Raw genomic sequence first — 18,104 nt, 5'->3', positions numbered from 1 at the left:
TGAGTAGCATGAGCATGGGAAAGCAACAAAACAGCAGTATGCAGTAAAATTAACAAATTGAGCAAACCTTTGATCTGAGTAGCATGAGCACGGGAAAGCAACAAAACAGCAGTGTGCAGTAAAATTAACAAACTGGGCAAACCTTTGATCTGAGTAGCATGAGCACGGGAAAGCAACAAAACAGCAGTCTGCAGTAAAATTAACAAACTGAGCAAACCTTTGATCTGAGTAGCACGAGCATGGGAAAGCAACAAAACAGTAGTATGTCGAAATGTGGGATTGTCTGTCAATGACAACAGGAGATGGGTTCAATATATGTAATGGGATAAGCAACCAAAGTCCCTGTTTGAGTGTGTCAATACAACTAAAAGAGAAATACATTGTACAGCGATGTTCTTCTCCACCTATATTACTTTTTAACATTTAAACGTCATTCTAGTTTGCCATAGGAAAAAGGAATCCCATAAAATAATAGTGAAAATGGGTAGAGCATATGTAATGAGATAGACAGCCAATATCCCTATTTTGAGTATGCCAATACAAGTAATTATACCGATATATAATTATTTGTATTGAGAAATAATTGGCATAGAAATTGGTACCAATCCACGCTTCTTCCAAACATCCAGCTGGGCCCTAGAGATCCCCCAACGTTATACCAGATCATCAAAATACAGCGATCAGCTTCAGGGCTAAAATGGCTGCTATGCAGCTGAGGCTCTAGGGCGTTATACCCCACTGAGTCCCATCCCCAAACTTTGCCTTCCCTATACTCCATTTCCTAATCTCCACAAATTTCCTGGCCCATCAGGGTTGGCAAATCTACTCAGACCTCATATGGAGGAATCTCTAGTCGCAATGAGCCTCCAACTTGCATCCTCCGCCAAATTGGAAATCTCTTAGAGAAAGTCGAGAAAGAAGTCCTTTTCTCCCTTTCTCACAATACGAGAACTCGTGAGCACTCAATGAAATTGCTGAGCAGTCGGGTTAGAACGGATAGAAGAAGTACTTCTTCACACAAAGGGTGATTAATGTGTGGAATTCACTGCCACAGGAAGTGGTGACGGCTACAAACATAACCAGCTTCAAGAGGGAATTGGATAAAAATATAGAGCAGAGGTCCACAAGTGGCTATAAGCCACAGCATGTTGTTGGAACTGTCTGGGACAGTGATGCGCTGTATTCTTGGTGCATGGGGTGGGGGGCAAAGTGGAAGGGCTTCTAGCCCCACGTGTGAACCTCCTGATGGCACTTGGGGGGGTTTTGGCCACTGTGTGATACAGAGCGTTGGACTGGATGGGCCATTGGCCTGATCCAGCATGGCTTCTCGTATGTTCTTATGTGACACAGAGTGTTGGACTGGATGGGCCATTGGTCTGATCCAACGTAGCTTCTCTTATGTTCTTATGTGACTCAGAGTGTTGGACTGAGGGGCCATTGGCCTGATCCAACATGGCTTCTCGTATGTTCTTATGTGACACAGAGTGTTGGACTGGATGGGCCATTGGTCTGATCCAATGTAGCTTCTCTTATGTTCTCATGTGACTCAGAGTGTTGGACTGGATCGGCCATTGGCCTGATCCAATGTGGCTTCTCTTATGTTCTTATGTGACTCAGAGTGTTGGACTGGATGGGCCATTGGTCTGATCCAACGTGGCTTCTCTTATGTTCTTATGTGACTCAGAGTGTTGGACTGGATCGGCCATTGGCCTGATCCAATGTGGTTTCTCTTATGTTCTTATGTGACTCAGAGTGTTGGACAGGATGGGCCATTGGCCAGATCCAACAGGGCTTCTCTTATGTTCTGGAGAGCCAGTGTGGTGTAGTGATTAGGTGAGCGGACTCTTATCTGAGAGAACCGGGTTCGATTCTGCACTCCTTCACCTGCACCTGCTAGCATGGCCTTGGGTCAGCCATAGCCCTGGCAGAGGTTGTCCTTGAAAGGGCAGCTGCTGTGAAAGCCCTCTCCAGCCCCACCCACCTCACAGGGTGTCTGTTGTGGGGGGGGAAGGTAAAGGAGATTGTGAGCCGCTCTGAGACTCTTCAGAGTGGAGGGCAGGATATAAATCCAATATCTTCTTCTTTTTCTTCTTATGTGACACAGAGTTTTGGACTAGATGGGCCATTGACCTGATCCAACATGGCTTCTCTTATGTTCTTATGTGACACAGAGTGTTGGACTGGATGGGCCATTGGCCTGATCTAACACGTCCCCTTTAGTCGGCGACAATCTCTCCTACTGGCCTCTCCCGGATCCTTCATTTGCATTTCCTGGAAGAAATGCTTTGCATCCCAATCGGCCGGTTCTAAGAGAACGGCCAATCAGAATGTAGGCACCAGGATCCTGGAGAATGATGGAAGCATGCTTCAAGCTCAAGCCCGTACAACAATATGAATTATAATACATAACAATATCTGCATACACCAAACAACTGACATTTCCGTCTCCCTCTGCTTGATTTCCTGGTTAGTCCACCCCCCGTTCTAGGTGTTCCAAGAGCTGTCAGCCTGGAGAAGCCCAGGCGACTCGGGAAGGGAAACCATTTTGCTGCTATGACTGTGTTCCTTGCCCGGAAGGAACCATCTCCACAAAGGAAGGTGGGTGACTCTAAAGAAATTACCTTGACTTTTTTTAAAAAAAAAAAAAGCTAGGAGGCAAAATATCTTCTCCACCCTCTACTATTCCATCTCTCACCACAGCAGGTCTCCAGCGCCTGGAACAGGAATGGTTAAGCCTGACCTGAGAAATATCTCTGGCATCAGTGTCAGCGAGGATTTCTATGAGAAACAGCTGTATCAGCTGCCTGTTCTCAGTAGCGGGGCTTTGTTTTTTTGAGCCGGAACGCGCCGGAACAGTGTTCCAGCTGGCTTGGCTACCATTCTGGCTTGCTCACTTGCTCGCTCAGCGTTCTGGTCACAGAAAAGCCACGTGCTCTTCCCTTCCCTGCCCATTCTGCACAGAGCAGGAGCGAAGGGAGGGAAGGAGGCAGCGGTGCCCGGGTGAGCTGCCCTCCTGCTCCAATACTTGCTGTCCGCCGTTGCCTCCACTCTGGCCTTGCTGCCGCCTCTCTCAGCTGGGGCACATGGTGCTGAGCTGCACGGCGGCAGTGGCTTCATAGAGCTCAGGTCTCAGGGCAGGTTCGCAGGGTTGAGCCTCACTGTGGCGGCCGCTTCCTGGAGCCTGGGTCCGTCTAAGGCAATGTACCTTCTACGCTGCAGAGTCTTGTGAGAAAAAATTGTACTTTGTGAGCGACTGGTATTCAGGTGAGCTCCTGGCATGAAAGAGGCGAGCTCCTGCATCAGTTATGGTGCTCTGGAGCCATTTTTCCTGAGCGAAGACAAAAATGTGTGAGCTGGAGGCTTACAATCTGTGAGCTAGCTCACACAAACTCAGCTTAGAGGGAACACTGGTCCCTGGCCAGGCTCGTGGGGCCAAACTTGGCTGCTGCAGCCGCTTTCTGAGCTCAGGTTGCACGGAGGGCTTGCGGGGCTGGGCCTAGCTACAGCAGCTGCTTCCCAGAGCTTGGGTCCCAGTTTGTTGTAGTGGTTAAGTGGGCGGACTCTTATCTGGGAGAACCAGGTTTGATTCCCCACTCCTCCACTTGCAACTGCTAGCATGGCCTTGGGTCAGCCATAGCTCTGGCAGAGGTTGTCCTTGAAAGGGCATCTGCTATGAGAGCCCTCTCAGCCCCGGCCATCTCACAGGGTGTCTGTTGTGGGGGAAGAAGGGAAAGGAGATTGTGAGCCGCCCTGAGACTCTTTGGAATGGAGGGCAGGATATAAATCCAATATTAATAAATAAATAAATAACGAATAAGTCATGAAAATTACTTCAAAATTGTAATTAATTAATTTTTAAACACTACAACATCACCTATTATTGCATATTATCAAGAATTCACGACTACACAGTATAAAGTGCAGAGAATAAATTTTCAAAAGTGCCTGCAGTTAATCATGCCCATAGCCGACTTAAGACGCTTGAAGGTGATTCACCCGACTCCGCAGGATAAATAAAGTGCCAGTGTCAACAGTGTTGCAAATGCAGATAGTTCTTGTTTTTCAGAAAAGAATTTATGACTTTAAGACGTTGCTTTCATCCTTTAAAGAAGTTTGATATATAGTGGATAGTCATCAGCCTCTAACAGCAAAGCCTGTAATACTGTTTCAAGTGTCTTCATCTGAGACATTGTCTGAGAAAAGTCCTTATATTGAGAGACGTAGACAGTACCACATTGATTGGGGAGGGATGGTGGCTCAGTGGTAGAGCATCTGCTTGGTAAGCAGAAGGTCCCAGGTTCAATCCCCGGCATCTCCAAAAAAGGGTCCAGGCAAAGAGGTGTGAAAAAACCTCAGCTTGAGACCCTGGAGGGCCACTGCCATTCTGAGTAGACAATACTGACTTTGACGGACCAAAGAGGGTCTGATTCAGTAGAAGGCAGCTTCATATGTTCATATGAGAGACGTATTCCACTTATCAGCGCCCAGCATACCACATTCCTGTGACATTAGCTCTGGTTTTCTCTGGTTCACAATTTTGAAGTAATTTTCATTATTCATTCGTTATTTTCCACAGTTTTGTTGTTGTTGTATAAGTCACTTTGTCCTGTGGAACTCTAGGCTTTTCTATACCACCAATCCCCAGGTGGGGACAGGGGATTCCCCGGTTTGAAGGCCCTCCCCCCCCGCTTTAGGGTCATCAGAAAGCAAGGGGAGGGGAGGGAAATGTCTGCTGGGAACACCGTTATTCCCTGTGGAGACTTATTCCCATAGAAAATAATGAAGAATTGATCCTTGGGTATCTGGGGCTCTGGGGGTCCTGCTTTTTGAGGTAGAAGCACCAGATTTTCAGCATAGCATCCAGCACCTCTCCCCAAAATACCCGCCCCCCCAAAGTTTAAAAAAGATTGGACTCCAATTTTACAAGCCCCAAAAGAAGTCCAGAAAAGTCCAGAAAAGGGCAACTAGAATGATAAAAGGGCTGGAACACTTTCCCTATGATCTCTCTCTCTCTCTCTCTCTCGGCTTGGCTTCGCGAACGAAGATTTAAGAAGGGTGCAATAGTCCACGTTTGCTGCAGGCTCGCTGGTGGCTGACAAGACCAATGTGGGACAGGCAGGTCCGGCCACAGTGGCTGCAGGGAAAAGTCTGATTTAGGGTTGGTCCTGTAGCAGTGCGATTCTTCCTCAATCTCCTTTTGTCCTCAAGACCAGCTATGCGTGTGTTCTCAAAGGAAGAGACAGCCTGGTGGATGGTGTGCCTCCATGCTTTGCGATCTGAGGCTAGGTCAGACCACTGGTGATGGTTGATGTGACAGGTGCTAAGGGATTTCTTCAAGGAGTCCTTGTACCTCTTCTTTGGTGCCCCTCTATTTCGATGGCCGGTGGAGAGTTCGCCATACAGGGCAATCTTGGGAAGGCGGTGGTTTTCCATCCTAGAAATATGCCCTGCCCAGCGCAGCTGCGTCTTCAACAGCAGTGCCTCGATGCTGGTAACCTCTGCCCGCTTGAGGACTTCAGTGTTGGTCACAAAGTCACTCCAGTGGATGTTGAGGATGGTGCGAAGGCAGCGCTGATGAAAGCGCTCAAGGAGTCGCAGGTGATGACGGTATAAAACCCACGATTCGGAGCCATAGATGAGGGTTGTCATCACAACCGCTTTGTAAACATTGATCTTTGTGCCTTTTTTCAGATGCTTGTTGCTCCACACTCTTTTGTGCAGTCGGCCAAATGCACGGTTTGCCTTTGCCAGCCTGTTGTCAATCTCCTTGTCGATCTTGGCATCTGAGGAGATGATGCACCCCAGGTAGCTGAACTGCTGGACTGTCTTCAGAACTGATTCACCCACAGTGATGCAGGGAGGGTGATAATCTTCCTGGGGTGCAGGCTGGTGGAGAACTTCTGTCTTCTTCAGACTAACTTCTAGGCCGAATAGCTTGGCAGCCTCTGCAAAGCAGGACGTCATATGCTGCAGAGCTGATACCGAGTGGGAGACGAGTGCAGCATCATCAGCATGGGTGGTGGTGGGGGGTGGGGGTGGTGGGGGGTGGGCTCCCTCTGGGAATCCTACCCCCCCAGGGAAAGTGCATGCGCAATACATAGCCTCTCCTCTCCCGGTGAACGCCGCGTGGTCACTGTCTGGCTATGCCTGGCAGATGGTCACTGCAATGGCCTCTCCTGCATTACTGCATCCGTAGCAACACCTTCTCGCTGGTCCCTCCCCCCCCCCCCCGTTTTCACAGAGTTTGCTACGTCATGGTGCGACCGAATTGTCCGGCGGTATAACCGGATGGGCAGGCTGGGCCCACCAACTTCGTCAGCCTAAGAGAAGGAAAACTCTAACATCAAACCCGGGCAGATAGAGCTCGTTAATGTAACACCTACCACCTGGAGGACTCACTGCCGGCGTCCCGGCTTACTGGGCCATGGCAGATGACCCCCAGGTGAAAGGGTGGAGCCAGTACCACGCACACTGCGCTTCACCTAAAATATTCCTCTGCGCAGGCCTGAAGGGCATATCCACACACTCGTTTCCCTATGAAGAAAGGTTGAAACGCTTGGGACTCTTTAGCTTGGAGAAACGTCGACTGCGGGGTGACATGATAGAGGTTTACAAGATGATGCATGGGATGGAGAAAGTAGAGAAAGAAGTACTTTCCACCCTTTCTCACAATACAAGAACTCGTGGGCATTCGATGAAATTGCTGAGCAGTCGGGTTAAAACGGATAAAAGGAAGTACTTCTTCACCCAAAGGGTGATTAACATGTGGAATTCACTGCCACAGGAGGGGTTTAGATAAAAATATGGAGCAGAGGTCCATCAGTGGCTATTAGCCACAGTGTGTGTGTGTGTGTGTGTATATATATATATATATAAATTTATATATATATATAAATTTTTTGGCCACTGTGTGACACAGAGTGTTGGACTGGAAGGGCCATTGGCCTGATACAACATGGCTTCTCTTATGCTCTTATGAAGGCGCCCCTATCCTTCATTATTTCCTATGGAAGGAAGGCATTTAAAAGATGCGCAATCCCTTGAAATGTGATGACCAGCACTCCCTTTGGAGTTCAATGGTGCTTGCCGCACCCTTGCTCCTGGCTCCGCCCCCAATGTCTCCTGGCTCCACCCCAAAAGTCCCCAGATATTTCTGGAATTGCACTTGGCAACCCTAGGCCTCCCAGGTCAGGCTCATGAGGCCAAGCCTTGCTGCAGCAGTTGTTTCCTGGAGCCCAGGTTGCAGGGAGAGTTTGCTGGGCTGAGCCTCACTGCAGCCGCCACTTCCCGGCACCTGGTCTGTGGCCAGGCTCACGGGGCTGAGCCTCGCTATGGTGGCTGCTTCCCAGAACCCAAGTTACAGAGAGGGCTTGTGGGGCTTAGCCTTGCTGTGATGGCTGCTTCCCGGAGCTTCCCTTTCGGTGGCTCTCTGCTTGTGGCCTCGGAGGAGGAAAGGAAGTGAGGGGAAATAGAAAAAATATGTCAAACAAAAAAACCCTTGAAAAGAGCACACAAAAAAAAGTTTACGAGATGATGCATGGGATGGAGAAAGCAGAGAAAGAAGTCCTTTTCTCCCTTTCTCACAATACGAGAACTCGTGGGCATTCCATGAAATTGCTGAGCAGTCGGGTTAGAACGGATAGAAGGAAGTCCTTCTTCACCCAAAGGGTGATTGACACATAGAATTCACTGCCACAGGAGGTGGTGGCGGCTACAAGCATAGCCAGCTTCAAGAGCGGTTTGGATAAAAATATGGAGCAGAAGTCCATCAGTGGCTATTAGCCACAGTATATTATTGCAACTGTCTGGGGCAGTGATGCTCTGTATTCCTGGTGCTTGGGGGGGGGGGCAAAGTGGAAGGACTTCTAGCCCCACTTGTGAACCTTTTTCTTTGGCCCCTGTGACACAGAGTGTTGGACTGGATGGGCCATTAGCCTGATCCAACGTGGCTTCTCTTATGTTCTTATGTGACACAGAGTGTTGGACTGGATGGGCCATTAGCCTGATCCAACGTGGCTTCTCTTATGTTCTTTTGTGACACAGAGTGTTGGACTGGATGGGCCATTGGCCTGATCCAACGTGGCTTCTCTTATGTTCTTATGTGACACAGAGTGTTGGACTGGATGGGCCTGATCCAACATGGCTTCTCTTATGTTCTTATGTGACACAGAGTGTTGGACTGCATGGGCCATTAGCCTGATCCAACGTGGCTTCTCTTATGTTCTTTTGTGACACAGAGTGTTGGACTGGATGGGCCATTGGCCTGATCCAAAAGGGCTTCTCTTATGTGACACAGAGTGTTGGACTGTATGGGCCATTGGCCTGATCCAACATGGCTTCTCTTATGTTGTTATATGACACAGAGTGTTGGACAGGATGGGTCATTGGCCTGATCCAATTTGGCTTCTCTTATGTTTTTATGTAACACACAGTGTTGGACTGGATGGGCCATTGGCCTGTTGCAACAGGACTTCTCTTATGTTCTTAAAACAAAGCGGGGGGGGGGGTGGAATCCTGCCTGATGATCCTGGAGGAGAGTAACAGCCCAAGGTGGGAGGGAAGGGAAAGCAGCTGAGTGAGATGGCTTTGTCCCTTTTGTCTTGCTCCCACTTCTCTTCAGGTACTGAAGCTTGCAGTTTGTGTTTCTCCCCACCTTAAAACTAGCTCTTTATTAAACCTCCCTCCAAAATCATGTTAGTTCAACCATCCCCTTCAGTCTCCTCCTTCCTCATTGTTGTAGCCAGGGCCGGCTCGCCCACTAGGCAAACTAGGCATTTGCTTAGAGTGCCAGCAGGGCGGGGGGACTGAATTCAGCCTCCCCCTTCCACCCTAGGCAAACGCCTAGTTTTCCTGCCCTCCAGCCACCTCCTCCCTTCCCACCAGGTCTATTTCAATGCCCAGGAACAGGTGGTCAAGCGCTGCGCTCCCGGGCTATTTAAAGGCGCCCCCTCCACGATCAGCCGCTCGCCAGGTAAAACCATGCTGGAGGCTCAAAGCTCCTATGCCGGTCCCCTGCCGTGCTCACTGTCAGTGCTGGGTTAAGGGGGCAGGACAGCAGCGGCGGGAAGGACCAGAGAGCCTCTGAAAGCGCTGCCGCTGCAGCCTCCAGTTGCTGAGAAAACAGAACGATTGCTGAGGCAAAATGCACTTTTTGAGAGTTGACTCGAAAACACGCAACAGGTCTATTTATGAGAAATCAACCTCTTTTTTTGAATGTTATAAACCAGGCTTTCCCCTTTTATAGAGTTTTCACCCAAACACTAGAGCATCCTGACACAACATGCCCAGAGTGATGATGTCATTTCCGGGTGACGTCATTGTGCAGGGCCCGTTGTATGACGATGGAGCTCTTTGGGGGCAAGGATTCCCATGGCTGTCCACTCCTTGCCGGTAGGTTGGGGGTCTCCAAACCAGGGGAACCCCTGCCCCTGGAGGGAGCTTGGCATTCGGAGTTGTTGTTCTTCAGTCGCACAGTCGAGTCTGACTCTTTGCAACCCCATGGGCAAAGTCACGCCAGGCCCTCCTGTCTTCCACCATCCTCCAAAGTCTGCCCAAATTCGTGTTAGTTGCATCAGTAACACTGTCCAACCATCTCCTCTTCTGCCGTCCCCTTCTTCTTTTGCCTTCTGCCTTTCCCAGCATCAGGGTCTTCTCCGGGGAGTGCTAAGAGATAAAGAGAAGCAACCCTGGAACAGAAAGGAGATAAGAGAAATAGTATTCCAAATAAGATCACAACATAAAGAAAGCACACAAGCCTGACTCACAAATACTGACAAGATTTTTGTTCTTCCCAGATGCAGACCATTGTGACAAATGCCCAGAAGATCGGTATCCAAACAGTGACCGAGATAAATGTGTGTTGAAGGCTACAACTTTTCTGTCCTATGAAGAATCTCTGGGGGTTACCCTAACTGTCATTCCTCTGTTCTTGTCCCTAATCACTGGTGGCATTTTAGGACTCTTCATTAAATTCCGAGATACTCCAGTAGTCAAAGCCAACAACCGGGACCTCACCTACATTCTCCTGGTTTCTCTCCTGCTCTCCTTCCTCTCCTCCTTTCTGTTTATTGGCCAGCCAACGAAGTTGACATGTCTCCTTCAACAAGTCACCTTCAGCATCATCTTCTCAATCTCTGTCTCTTCTGTCTTGGCCAAAACCATCACTGTGGTGGTGGCCTTCATGGCAACAAAGCCAGGGAACAGGGTGAGGAAATGGCTGGGCAAGAGTTTAGACAACTCCATCATCATCTCCTGTTCCAGTGTCCAAGTTGGCCTCTGCATCCTCTGGCTGGGAACCTCTCCCCCCTTCCCAGAGTCCGACATGCACTCCCAGGCTGGGCAGATCACGCTGCAATGCAACGAGGGGTCTGTGGCCATGTTTTATGGTGCCCTGGGCTACATGGGCTTCCTGGCTGTCGTCTCTTTAACGGTGGCTTTCCTGGCCAGGAAGCTGCCTGGAGCCTTCAACGAGGCCAAGCTGATCACCTTCAGCATGCTGGTGTTCTGCAGTGTGTGGGTGTCGTTTGTGCCCACCTACCTGAGCACGAAGGGGAAATACATGGTAGCCGTGCAGGTCTTCTCCATGCTGGCCTCCAGTGCTGGACTGCTGGGTTGCATCTTTATCCCCAAATGCTACATTATTATAATGAGACCTGATCTGAACACCAAGCAGCATTTAATGACAAAACTGAAATGATTATTTCTAAAGTGGATGTCCCTGTTATCATGCTTTTCAACACAGTCCCATTTAGCACAGCTAGTATACAATTTTAAGTTCAGTAGGGAACACAATGTATGAACATAAGAGAACATAAGAGAAGCTATATTGGATCAGGCCAGTGGCCCATCCAGTCCAACACTCTGTGTCACATAAGAACATAAGAGAAGCCATGTTGGATCAAGCCAATGACCCGTCCAGTCCAACACTCTGTGTCACATAAGAACATAAGAGAAGCCCTGTTGGATCAGGCCAATGGCCCATCCAGTCCAACACTCTGTGTCACATAAGAACATAAGAGAAGCCCTGTTGGATCAGGCCAATGACCCATCCAGTCCAACACTCTGTGTCACATAAGAACATCAGAGAAGCCATGTTGGATCAGGCCAATGGCCCATCCAGTCCAACACTCTGTGTCACATAAGAACATAAGAGAAACCATGTTGGATCAGGCCAATGGCCCATCCAGTCCAACACTCTGTGTCACATAAGAACATAAGAGAAGCCATGTTGGATCAAGCCAACGGCCCATCCAGTCCAACACTCTGTGTCACAGAAGAACATAAGAGAAGCCTTGTTGGATCAGGCCAATGGCCCATCCAGTCCAACACTCTGTGTCACATAAGAACATAAGAGAAGCCATGTTGGATCAAGCCAATGGCCCATCCAGTCCAACACTTTGTGTCACATAAGAACATAAGAGTAAGCCATGTTGGATCAGGCCAGTGGCCCATCCAGTCCAACACTCTGTGGCACACAGTGGCCAAAAAAACCAAGTGCCATCTGGAGGTCCATCAGTGGGATCAGGACACTAGAAGCCCTCCCACTATGCCCAAATATGCTGGATATTAACAATAAACATCATGATAGGTTATCAGCTCCAGTTTGGGAAATACCTGGACATTTGGGGAGTGCAGCCGGAGGGGGACCAGGGTTCGGGGCTATAATGTCATAGAGTCCAACCTGCAAAGTAGCCATTTTCTCCAGGCAAACTGATCTCTGGAGAAGAAAGTAGATGCCCAGTAGCAGGTGCTACTGGAGTCCTACTTTGTTGTATTGCTTCAGACCAACATGGCTGCCCACTTGGATCTCTGGAGATCAGTTATAACAGCGGATATCCAGCAACCACTTGGAGATTGGCTAGTCCGATGTCACAACCACTGTGATAAATAAAAATCTGGTATTTAAACACTAATAAAAACCTATTTAATAATATTAAATATCTTATACAATGAATCCAATGGTTTTATCTTGTATGTATACTTTTAATGAAGGTGTTACTGCACATATAAATGACAAGAGACGCTTCCAAATAACTTAAACAATAGGTAAAGGTAAAGGTAGCCCCCTGTTCAAGCACCAGTCGTTTTCGAGCCGTAATGAGGGAGAGCTAGAAGGGTTAACAGACCTGGAAGAGTTGCCAGCCAGTTCCTCAGCTGAACAGACAGCAGCTGGCCCATCAATCACTCTCCAGGCACCTGTCAGCTGTTGACAATCAATCTCCTCCAAGCTCTCCTCCTCCCATCTCAAGAGTTCGAAGCAGGCTCCGGAAAGAACTTTCAGAGCAAAGACATGAGGCACGCCGATGCTTCAGCTCTCTCAGCCCTGAGTTCTAGCAGAGTCACTGCCACTCTGGGAGCAGGCTGATTGAGACTCCCATATAGCTCCCACCCAGGACCTGGTAACTTTGTGGAAGCAACAAGTCTATTCTCTGGCTGGCATCCACGCTCCTTCCTGTTTCCTGATCCTGACCTGCTTGATTTCCTTGGCACCCTGACCTTGTGGCTTTTGGACAATTGACTTCTGATTCCGGTTTGTGATTCTGCATTGGTGACTTGGCTCCTGCTTGACTTCCTGGACTCTGACTTTAGACTCCTGCCTGCCTCCACCCTGAGAACGTGACACTGGGTACTCATTTGACTGACCTCAGAAGGATGGACGGCTGAGTCAACTTGGAGCCGGTTACCTGAAAACCCAGCTTCCACCGGGATCAAACTCGGGTCATGAGCAGAGGGCTCCGACTGCAGTACTGCAGCTTCACCACTCTGCGCCACGGGGCTCTTAACTTAAACAATAAACAATGTTTAAATCATTGGTTTTTTATTTATCACAGTCAGGCCTCATTTTGGGCAAGAGCTGCAGAACCTCTAAATCAGGGGTGTCGAACTCATGTGTCATGAGGGCTGGATCTTGACCTCGGTGGGCCAGGCCATGTGTGTCATAAAATGTAATGCCAGGTAGGAGAGATATAAACTTTATAAAGCACACAGCCTAAGCCACCTCACTGACTTGTTAAGCCTCAGCCAACAGAAGGAAGAAGAAGAAGATATTGGATATGTATCCTGCCCTCCACTCTGAATCTCAGACTCTCAGAGCAGCTCACAATCTCCTTTATCTTTCTCCCCCACAACAGGCAACCTGTGAGGTGGGTGGGGCTGAGAGGACTCTCAGTAGCTGCCCGTAAAAAGACTAGGTAGACCTCCCGTGGCAGTGAATTTTCCCACACCCACAGCATACACTCTGTAGAAGAAGAAGAATTGCAGATTTATACCCCGCCCTTCTCTCTGAATCAGAGTCTCAGAGCAGCTTACAATCTCCTATATCTTCTCCCCCCACAACAGACACCCCGTGAGGTGGGTGGGACTGAGAGGGCTCTCACAGCAGCTGCCCTTTCAAAGACAACCTCTGCCAGAGCTATGGCTGACCCAAGACCATTCCAGCAGGTGCAAGTGGAGGAGTGGGGAACCAAACCCGGTTCTCCCAGATAAGAATCTGTGCACTTAATCAGTACACCAAACCGGCTCTACACCGCTACACCACTACACCAAACTGGAAGAGAGGCTTGGCTCAGTAGCTCTGCTGTGCAATTGAGAGCCTGGCAAAACTAGTTCTCCGACCTCTACTTCCTCCTCAAAGTAGGAGCTTTGCTCTGTAGTTTCTGTGTGATTGAGCAAGCCTGAAAAAGCAAGTTGTGATGCGGAAAGAAGCAAGAGAGGGAGAAGGAAGCAGATAACGGTGAGTTGCTCATGGGCCTGATAGGAGCCGTCCAGGAGCCTGAATTGTCCCCCAGGTCGCATGTTTGACACCCCAGCTCTACATTTTATTGTGCACTTTCTTTCTTAATCCCCCTCTTCCCCCCCCCCAAAAAAAAACTTGCTTCAGGGCTCCATTCTTCAAACCCTCTGTGAGAATTTTGCTGAACTCTAAGATTTGACAAGCTTTCTAATATTTTTTCCCCACAAAAAAATGGAGAAATAACCAAAACGTATAAAGCAGACAGATGGAAATATTCATCATGCCAGTTTGGTGTGGAGAGCCAGTTTGGTGTAATGTTTAAGTGTGCGGACTCTTATCTGGGAGAACCGGGTTTGATTCCCCACTCCTCCACTTGCACCTACTGGAAGGGCCTTGGGTCAGCCATAGCTCTGGCAGAGGTTGTCCTTGAAAGGTTGTCCTTGAAAGTTGGTTATTATCTTTTAACTATAAAACTACAAATTCTTAGGTGACTATCACTTCTAGTACATAAGAACATAAGAGAAGCCATGTTGGATCAGGCTATTTGACCCATCCAGTCCAACACTCTGTCACACAGTGGCCAAAAAAAAAAAACCCAGGTGCCAACAGGTGGTTCATCAGTGGGGCCAGGACACTAGAAGCCCTCCCACTGTTGCCCCTCCAAGCATCAAGAACACAGAGCATCACTGCCCCAGACAAAGAGTTCCAACAATTTTTGTTGTTGTTCAGTCACACAAGTCCGACTCTTTGCAACCCCCTGGACAAAAGTCACACCAGGCCCTCCTGACTTCCACCATCCTCTGAAGTCTGCTCAAACTTCATCTGTTACATCAGTTACATCAGGAGTCAAGGGGCACCTTTAAGACCAACCCATTTTTATTTAGAACACAAGCTTTCAGTGCGCTCTTAAGCACACTTCATCAGACCAGGAATCCAGCACAGTGAGCAAAGCCACACATAGCTGAGCAGGGCCATACAGAGCTGGTAGGCAGTGGCCCAGAATGCAACATGGGAAAGAATGGTCTGAACTTAGCAGTTGAACAAAGCAGGAGTCAAGGGACACCTTTAAGACCAACCCATTTTTATTTAGAACACAAGCTTTCGTGTGCTCTTCAGCACACTTCATCAGACCAGGAATCCAGCACCGTGAGCAAAGCCATACATAGCTGGTAGGCAGTGGCCCAGAATAATAATAATAATAATCATCATCATCATCATCATCATCATCATCATCATCATCATCATCATCATCATCATCATCATCATCTTTCATATGCTCTTAAGCAGGCTCCATCAGACCTCCATGTAGATAGATCCAAGCTTAAGAGCATAAGAAAGCTTCCATTCTGAATAAAACTTAGTGGGGCTTAAAAGTGCTACTTGCCTACCGCTTTGTTCTAGCGCTTCAGACCAACACGGCTGCCCCCTTGCATCTCTCTGCAGCACTGAAAGGGTTAAACTGAACGAGTCCGCTTCCTAGAGAGGCCCAGTAAAGCTGGTGTGTGGGAGGGGGGAAAAGTCTCCCCCCCCCCCCGGAGGCATTGCTATTGAATGGCCAAAGAAACAGGGAGGGCTTCGGATTTGCAACAGGAGGCAAAAAAAAAAAGCTGTGCAGCCGGACCGTGGGAAGGCTTACTCGCAAGCAGGCCCTGCATTCAGTGGGAGCTCACAGGAGCACAGCTCCTGAACCTTTCTGACATTTCCGCCTCCTCCTTCCCACCTTGTCCGTTGAATAGTAGGTGCAGCTGCATAACAATCCCTGGATGAGCTCCACCACCTATTTTTTTCTACGAAAAAGATCCCTGCTCACAAGTAAGTCATGGGGAGTGGGGCGGGGGGGGGGGGGCTACGCTTTTAAATCCCGGGAGAGAGAAATGCTAATGTCAGGTGTTGTGTTTTTTTCATTTTTCGATGGGGAGTTCATAGTGTTAAAGCTGCAGAACTGCAGTCCTAAGCTCTGCTCACGACCTGAGTTCGCTCCCCGGCGGAAGCTGGGTTTTCAGGTAGCCGGCTCGAGGTTGACTCAGCCTTCCAGTCTTCCGAGGTCGGTAAAATGAGTACTCAGCTTGGTGGTGGGGGGAAAGTGGAGAGGACTGGGGAAGGCAATGGCAAACCACCCCGTCAAAAGTCTGCCGTGAAAATGTTGTGAAAGCAAGGTCACCCCAAAGTCGAAAACGACTGGTGCTTGCACAGGGGACTACCTTTTACCTTTACCTTTAAGAAGAAAAAAGTCTTAACATACATTCCAAATCTCCCGGTGACAGATGCAGTAGAGGTCCTGAACCAACGGGTTGAAATGAAATCGAAAGAATTTCTGGCTCAACATTAGGAAGAACTAGGGTTGCCAATCCCCAGGTGGGGGCAGGGGATCCCCCGGTTTGGAGACCCTCCCCCCGCTTCAGGGTCATCAGAAAGCAGGGGGAGGGGAGCGAAATGTCTGCTGGGAACTCTCTTATTCCCTATAGAGATTTAATCCCATAGAAAATAATGGAGAATTGATCTGCAGGTATCTGGGGCTCTGGGGCGGGCTGTTTTGGAGGTAGAGGCACCAAATTTTCAATACAGCATCTAGTGCCTCTCCCCCAAATATCCCCCAAGTTTCAAAACGATTGGACCAGGGGGTCCCAATTCTATGAGCCCCAAAAGAAGGTGCCCCTATCCATCATTATTTCCTATGGAAGGAAGGCATTGAAAAGGTGTGCCCGTCCCTTTAAATGTGATGGCCAGAACTCCCTTGGAGTTCAATTATGCTTGTCACAGCCTTGATCTTGGCTCCACCCCAATGTCTCCTGGCTCCACCCCAAAGTCTCCTGGCTCCACCCCCCAAAGTCTCCTGGCTCCACCCCCAAAGTCCCCAGATATTTCTTAAACTGGACTTGGCAACCCTAGGAAGAACTTCCCGACCGTTAGAGCGATTCCTCAGTGGAACAGGCTTCCTCGGGAGGTGGTGAGCTCTCCTTGGAGTTTTTCAAATGGAGGCTAGATGGCCATCTGACAGCAATGAGGATCCTGTGAATTTAAGGGGAGGTATTTGTGATTTTCCTTCATTGTGCATGGGGTTGGACTAGATGACCCTGGAGGTCCCTTCCAACTCTAGGATTCTATGATTCTAAGAACTTCCTGACCAGGGTTGGCCAAACTTGCTTAATGTAAGAGCCACATAGAACAAATGTCAGAGGTTTGAGAGCCACAAACATGATGGCCACATGTTTGAGAGCCACAAAAATGTCAGATGTTTGAGGGAAGGAAGGAAAGAAGGAAGAAGAAGAAGAATTGCAGATTTATACCCCGCCCTTCTCCCTGAATCAGAGACTCCGAGGGGCTTACAATCTCCTGCATCTTCTCCCCGCACAACAGACACCCTGTGAGGTGGGTGGAGCCAAGAGGGTTCTCACAGCAGCTGCCGTTTCAAGGACAACCTCTGCCAGAGCTATGGCTGACCCAAGGCAATTCCAGCAGCGGCAAGTGAAGAAGACGGCTGTAGATTTATACCCCGCCCTTCTCTCTGAATCAGAGACTCAGAGCGGCTTACAATCTCCTATAATATCTTCTCCCCCCCACAACAGACACCCTGTGAGGTGGGTGGGGCCAAGAGGGCTCTCACAGCAGCTGCCCTTTCCAGGACAACCTCTGCCAGAGCTATGGCTGGCCCAAAGCCATTCCAGCAGGTGCAAGTGGAGGACTGGAGAAGGAAGGAAGGAACTAGGTGGAGGAGGGAGGGAGAGGTGGAAAGAAAGCAACTTTAACTTTAAATGCATTCTCTTAGGTGCTGGCTGACTTTGCTTGGTGAAGTGATTTAAGAGAGAAATGCCTTCTCCGAGCCAGCCAACGAGGCGGTGGAGGTTTCAAGAGCCACACAATATGTGTGAAAGAGCCACCTGTGACTCCTGAGTCACAGTTTGGCCACTCCTAATCTAGGAACACTGGGGTTTTATTCCCCACTCCTTCACATGCAGCTGTTGGGTGACCTTGGGCCAGCAACAGTTCTCTCAGAGCTGTTCTCTCAAGAGAAGTTCTTGAAAGAGCTCTCTCAGTCCCACCTCAGCCTCAGCAATGGATTTTTAAAGAGGCAAATAAAATCAAAAATATAGCACAATGACATTAATTCAGATCCACAAACTAAATGAGGGCTCTCCATTGGGGCAGTCTTTAAGGCAGGGGTGTCAAACATGCATCCCGGGGGCCAAATCAGGCCCCTGGAGGGTTCCTATCAGGCCCCCGAGCAACTGGCTGGCATCTGCTTCCTTCTCCCTCTCTTTTGCTTCCTTCTGCATAATAGCTTGCTTTGCAAGGCTTGCTCAATGGCACAGGAGCTACAGAGCAAAACCTCTCTTTTCTCCACTGGCTGAGGCTCCTCCCTTGGGGGGGAAGG

Source organism: Heteronotia binoei, chromosome 5, assembly GCF_032191835.1.
Source record: "Heteronotia binoei isolate CCM8104 ecotype False Entrance Well chromosome 5, APGP_CSIRO_Hbin_v1, whole genome shotgun sequence".
Taxonomy (NCBI): domain Eukaryota; kingdom Metazoa; phylum Chordata; class Lepidosauria; order Squamata; family Gekkonidae; genus Heteronotia; species Heteronotia binoei.
The sequence above is the reverse complement of the archived record's forward strand: the minus strand, read 5'-3'. Positions refer to the sequence as shown.